General features: G+C 41.6%; 1 long non-coding RNA gene across 1 annotated transcript; it reads right to left on the bottom strand.

Moving 5' to 3' along the window:
- Window positions 1-1,689: 1,689 nt before the first annotated feature.
- LOC309343268 lies at window positions 1,690-3,111 on the bottom strand. Its single transcript, XR_014157224.1, has 2 exons — window positions 3,067-3,111; window positions 1,690-1,882 (listed from the first exon to the last, which is right to left on the bottom strand). It is a non-coding gene; the product is annotated as an uncharacterized lncRNA (long non-coding RNA).
- Between the last annotated feature and the right edge of the window lie 3,825 nt (window positions 3,112-6,936).

Here is a 6,936-nt window from a genome sequence, read left to right as displayed (position 1 = left end):
CACTGATAGCATTACATCTGTTGTAAGCATTGTGCTGTTGAGGATACTTCCTCAACTAGTTTCACAAAGTGACATTTTCCAGCCAAAAGGTACCATATCCCACTCCCATTTGGCTGTGAAGAAGGAAAGAATGACTGTATTTATCTGAGATACGTGTTTAACAGATTGGAAAGGGAGTGAACATGGGATTGTTCAGTTCTGGACCTGAAGAATTCTGGATCAGGTCCAGTGGTTCTTCTGCTCCTATTTAAGAGGTGCTTGTGGCTGTTTGGAACAGAATGCCTGACGCTGAATACCCTCAAATGGTCTTGTTGTTGTTGTTGTTGTTTAGTCGTCTTAGTCGTGTTCAACTCTCCATGACCCCATGAACCAGAGCATGCCTTGGAGACTCTCACTTTCTTCTTAAAGCTTCTCCTTTTTTATGTCCATGGAGTTTGCTTGGCAAAATACTGGAGTGATTTGCCAGTTCCTTCTCCAGGTGGATCACATTTAGTCTAAACTCTCGGCTATGACCTGTCCATCTTGGGTGGCCCTGCATGGCATAACTCATAGCTTCCTGGAGTTCTTCAAGCCCCTTCACCACAACAAGGCAGTGATCCATGAAGGGGTCAAATGGTGTAGAGAAGTGTGATTGTAGCCATAGGACTATTTCTCAACCCTCCTTAAGTCTTGTTTGATATCCCCCCCCCTTTTTAATTTTTTTTGAGGGACAGCTGGTGCAGAACTAGGTTAGGTCTCTTACGCAGAAAGTATCTTGCTAGCTGCAGTACAGAGGGCAGGCAAAGGCTAAGGAACTCACACTAATGTCACGAACTGTGTCATTATTGCCTGCAGATAATTAAAATGGATTTTCAGGAGCAAATGCTCCCTGCACTGTATGTTAACACTTCACATTTCCTTTCATCAAGCCTCCATATCTTAATCCTCTGGAAATGGCTTGGCATCACTTAAAACACCATCAGAGAGCAAAAGCAAAGCTATTAAGACAGAGCTGGTTTTGACATTAAACCACTGCTGGCTTAATATACTGACCTTTGTTTAGAGTTGCAAATGTATGAGTCATGTCTGCAGTCTTGCCCATGATACTAAAAATGAATGGAATTGCGGGGCCATTCATGGAAGAAATTTCTTATGTTTAAACATGCAATATATTGCTGAAGGACTTAAAGACCCGGGATGTTACAATAACATCCCCTATCACCAAGTGATAATGGCATTCAATAAAAATTATTTACAACCTGACAGAGGCAAATGACTGGTAGGAGCAGTTACCAAAGGCTTTTAGAGGCAGCCTGACCTCTCCATGATAGTTCTGGACAAGCCTCCCTTTCACACACAGTTTATGAAACATAATGTAAAGGCCACTTTTCTGTACCCTCAGCAGAGAATGGGGAGAAAAGCCTGGGCTATGAACATTCACTCATTCATTCATTCATTCATTCATCCATTCTTTGAAAGAGTTGGCATGATCAAGAGTCAAATTTAAATGTTAAAAGTTAGGAGGCAGATACCTTAAATATCACAGCTAGCTTAAAACTGTGATCCACAAAAGTATGAGGATTCGTTTAATTTCCTTTCTCAGTTTTAGAACCTATAATCATATCATTCTGAAGGTTTGCAACATTTAACCAGTCGAATAGATAGCATTTTTGCTATATGTTATCTGTCAAGATGTGACCAGCCCTGGTGTAATTCTTGATTTCATATAATCTTAGATGTGGCACATGCTAATTTGATACATTTCAGAACATTCTCAAACTAGAGCACCAAGCAGCCTGATAAGCCTATCTAATATTAGACCAGTTACCGAGGAACAGCTTTTGAGACATCAGTGAATCTGCAGTTGAAGGAAGAGCTCCAGGAAGGGCAATCCACATTTCTTCTGCAATAAGAAGACAGATGTGTACAAGTGCTTGCTGTGGGATCATTTACTATCTAGCCTGCTCTTATTTGACAGGCAAAGCATCTTAATGTCTAGGTAAATCCATCTAGTTAAGCTACTGCAAATCTGCTTTGCATATTCACCTGCACCTGTCTAACCCTTACTTGTGTAGTAGCAAATGATTCGCTGATGAAAGATGGTGTGACTTAAACATTAATGCCTCAGAATTGCATTGCATTTTCCGAGGCTGAGAAAACCTTTTCTGCAACTTTGGTTAGTTTTGAAGTGTGTGTGTGCACTTTGAAGTTATGTGTTGGGAGCATCACAGAGGTCGTTGGACAGATACCATTAATTAACTTATTTTTATTTAGTTTGTATTACACTGGTACCTCAGGTTACAGATGCCTCAGGTTACAGACACTTCAGGTTACAGACTCCGCTAACCCAGAAATAATACCTCGGGTTAAGAACTTTGCTTCAGGATAAGAACAGAAATCACACTCTGGCTGCGCGGCAGCAGTGGGAGGCCCCATTAGCTAAAGTGATACTTCAGGTTAAGAACAGTTTCAGGTTAAGAACGGACCTCCGGAATGAATTAAGTTATTAACCCAAGGTACCACTGTATTGTATGTAAATTTGCTTTCTAGAATTTCTTTTTTTACACATGTACAACACATCATGATTCTAACTGGTGTTAATGGAAGTCAGTTGGCTCCACCTCTTCATTCTCCACCCCCATTAAGAATAGTAGAGAATTTAACATTTAAAGTGCTAAACCCAATCCTCCTGCTATCAATTTCCTATGTACAGCCTCTACTTACCCTGGGCTGTGTTTTTTCTACAAAGTGCATTTTCCCCTAGGAAGACAAAAGTATTTCCACAGTGTTCCCACTAAACTCTGTCCATTTTGCCCTAGGGGGCAAACAGAAACTCCAGGATGTATTTGATTCAAATAGGAAATAGGGTCTTCAGAGAAAGTGTTAACCCCTTCCTTCAATGGTACAGGCCCCCTTAAGCTGCATTTTACCTTTTTTAAAAAATAACCAGTTGGATCATGGATCACCCACTCTCTAGTTTGGCCCTGTCTGGATCTTAATCTAGATCTGCTTATTATCATAAATAGCACTACATCGTCAGACAATTCCCTGGATATCACAGGAGCAACACTCAGTTCCCTTTCGGACCTTTTGAAGACTTTCCATTGTCTCCTGCTGCCTTGCTCCATGCTTGGCAACAGCACAGTATACAAAAGCCAGGTCACAGTGGCTGAATGTTCACTGTGATGTCACAAAGTCCTGCCACTTGGCAACAAGACCTAAAGCCAGAGTTTCAGAACAGCCAGATAGCCAGAAAGACTATCCATTGCCTAACCCAGATATCTTAACTGACTGAGCTCCATTGCTAATACTCTAAAAGGCTTATTTTTAAAGGGATGAATAATTACAGCTTCTTCAAATAAATTCCTACTGTATTTGAATTAAAAGAAGCTATTTATTTGATTTACAAGGAAACAGAGGAGACATATGTAGCCATGAAGACGCAAGGACAGCCCAGACTTCAGAAGCTCACATACTCAGGCACTTTTTCTACTAGCACCGTCTGTGAACAGTTTCTCTAGCAGATGAATTAAAAGCAGCCGACTTTTAAAATTAAAAGCAGCCGAATAAGAAGTCTGAAAGGTGAATCTTCCAAGTATGGCTTACATATCGGGATGTTACCAAGTATGTGTGGTCTTTTGTTTTAATGAATAGCTTTATTCAGTTCTCGGTTCACTGTTTGTGTCTGAGAGACTGATGGGCATGTGTGGTCAGGAAATAGATTTCTCGGTAACATAGCTGACTCTGGATGTGCTACCGCAAGATATTTGGTGGGACTGCCTCTCCATATGGCTTATTTTTGTATTTATATAGTATCAGTGTGGGTGGCGTTTCACAATGTACAAGAGGACAGGGCCCTGACCCAAGGAACTTGCAGTCTCTAACATTTGACACAGGAGAGATAACAGAGGATAGGAAGGAAAATAGAGGCAGGAAGAGACAGAGGAAGAACATTCATTTATTTCAGTTACATGTGCCTGGGCTGAGTTACAGTAGGGGATGCCAACATAAAAAGCAGTGTGTAATGTATTGATCTTAGCTATCACATTCACCATAGCAAAGCAAGTTCAAGAGAAATCTAAATACCTGCTTGTTATTAATGACTAGGAGTTGCACCCCTGCTCACAACCCCCCTGTCATTCCCCTCACATTTTAAAATTATTATTTTTATTATTTTTTCCAAATTATTACAAATTGAACTGAATTACTTTAATTTAATACAATTTCTTAAAATCAGGTTTCCCACTCCCATTGCTATCATATGTCCAAGATATTCTCCCATAGCTGCTTCCTTTCTTATTTAGTCTCCAGTTGACTTCCTTCACTTGCCATTAAGCCATTCTTCCAGCTGTCCGCCTTTTCACCTTACAAACAACTACCTTGGTTTCATCTTATATGTATATAATCTATTTCATCAACATTTTTATTCCAGACCTGGTGTGTTGAAATAATTCAGTTATTTCTCTCGTTCAGTTCTTTGCAGTGTTTATCTGGGTGCCACAAGATCACATTCCATTCCATCCAGCTGTTATCAAACTAATATGTGAACCTCGGCCATAAATAACTTGCAGAGTGAACTTTCCAGACTTCTGCCATTAAATTCCCCTTTGCAATTCTTTCTTGGCACACAACACACAACAATTCCCCCCCCCCTCAGATTCAGCCTCTCTTCAACAACTGTACAGCTGTGGGTCATTTCTTTCCCCCAACTACAATCCTCCAACAACACACCCCAACCAGAGGTGGTTGTAAAAAAAAAATCAATTCACCCTCGGTCTATTTGCCTATTTGCAAATGATGCTTCAGGAGCACCTCTTTATTAATGCCAATTATCCAGATTGAGGAGGAACCTGCTACAAATCAGGCTGGTAACAGAGGCTCATCCATATCAGTGGCACACTCCCAGATCACTCCCGTTCTGCCTTCCAAGTTAGCAGACACGGGATTGCATGACACTGCGGGATGCAGTCAACTTCCCAAACCCCACTGGAAAGCATCAGAAAGATTTATGCCTCATTCCCTTCCTTCCCCCTGCCCAAACCTCTTTACAATCCCTGGATGGCTACGAAGAGCCACCACCATTGACTCATGGTCTTGGCCGGAAACTGTCATTCCCTCCCCATTAACCCCTAGAGCTTCTGCTTCATACGCCATGCAACTACTAAGTTCACTTTTCTTGACCTCTTGGTTCCACTCCCCCCCATGGAAATCCAAGATTTTGGTGAGGCACTACAGAACCTCCGATGGGGGTTGTGATCTGAAGCAGATCCCGACTTCTGATGCAGCACTACAGAGCCAATGGGGGCTGCATGACGACAGCCTTACATTTGTATGGACATAGGAAGAAATGTCTTGACAAAATTGCATATGACAGCAAAGCAGACAAGTCAGGCATGTGCAAAGGGGCTCCACGTTTGCTGTTGCCATTTAGGAAAAGCAATACTTCTCATAGGTGTGTTGCTGTAGAAGAAGAAAGGAACACAAAGTGATTATGAGAAGTTTTGCTTTTTCCAGATGGCAATGGCAAATCACTGCACTGTTTGAGGCTGCAATCTTTTACACCTTTGAGCTCCTTGGGATTGACTTCTGAGTAGATATGCCTAAGATTATGCTCTAAACTCTAATCGTATGCATACGTCTTTGAAAGCTTACCTTACTGAACTCTGTGGGACTTACTCAAGTAGACAGGGATTGGATCAGGTTTTTAATTCAGTATACAATACAGTTGTACTTAACTGCAATATGAGGATAATACTAACCAACCTGTCTAATGATCATTGAGATAAAGCATATGAAATATGTTGAACATTCAAAAACCACTATTTACACATTAGGGATTATTATTGCTGCTATTATTATTATTAGGATTCAACCCGATCAATTCACATTGGCTTTACCACATCGCAGAATTGAGCTGTACATGAAGAACGCAACACAAAATAGTAGCTCAGTAGCTCTTCTAAGTTTTATTACCAAATTACACTGCTAATTCTTCCATAGTGTCTTAACAGCTGTTTAATTTCCTAGGGAAAGTGTGAAATCCTTCTCTGGTGACTGATTTAAAAATCTCACTCATGTCATAGATGTTTGAAAAGCAGATTTGTTTGCTTATTTAACTGTAAACATTGGCATATGTCAGGGTTTATGTACAGTAAAAATGAAAATGTTTTCAGGATGCAATCCTCAGCTCCCGGTGATTTCCCTAGTCTTTAAGGCTACCATTCTCTGCTCACTTACCTGGAAGTAAGCCCCTTTGAACTCAGTTGAGCTCACCTCTGAGTAGACACATAACGGATTGCACAGTTTGGCATTCTCACTTCTGCACTGGATCACACACAAGGTTTTCCTGAGGGCTTGTTCTCTTTTTCCAGGAACTGAACATTCTAGATGAAAACAACCACTCTGAGTTGCAAAATCATGCTCCCTTTTATGAAGGATTACAAAAAGATGAGAAGCGATCCACCGAGTTGGACAAAGGCCACTTAGGGGGCAGAACCAACCACCACCGCCCTGCACAGACCACCTCATGCAATCTGATTAGTGTGCCGTTATCTATCGCAGAAGGTGCATTCTAACTAAACAGCCGCAGATGATGGAAGCAAGTGATGCAAGCCTTGTGTGGCAAGGAAAGAGCTCCACACTAACGAGTGAAATGCTTACATTGGGGTTGGGGAACCTTTTTGGCTCCATGGGTCAGATCCTTACCAGGATCTGCTCTGTAGACCCAATTTGACAAGTGCGTGGGGGGGCCACCTACCTTTCAATCACATAGCATCATCATGATGGCGCATGAGTGATATGATTGGCTATCCCTCCCATCAAAATTCATTGCGGGGGTTCCCAAGTGCCTGCTGTTGAGGGAGGCCAGAAAGTTGTCTCCATTGTAACAGGCTTCTTTCTCTCACTTCCTGCAGCAATGGCAGCAGTGGTGAGAGGAAAACAAAGGGGAAACCGAGA

The sequence above is a fragment of the Podarcis erhardii genome (assembly GCF_964252035.2).
Source record: "Podarcis erhardii genome assembly, chromosome: 5".
Classification (NCBI taxonomy): Eukaryota; Metazoa; Chordata; class Lepidosauria; order Squamata; family Lacertidae; genus Podarcis; species Podarcis erhardii.
This window is presented reverse-complemented; position numbering and strand designations above follow the sequence as displayed.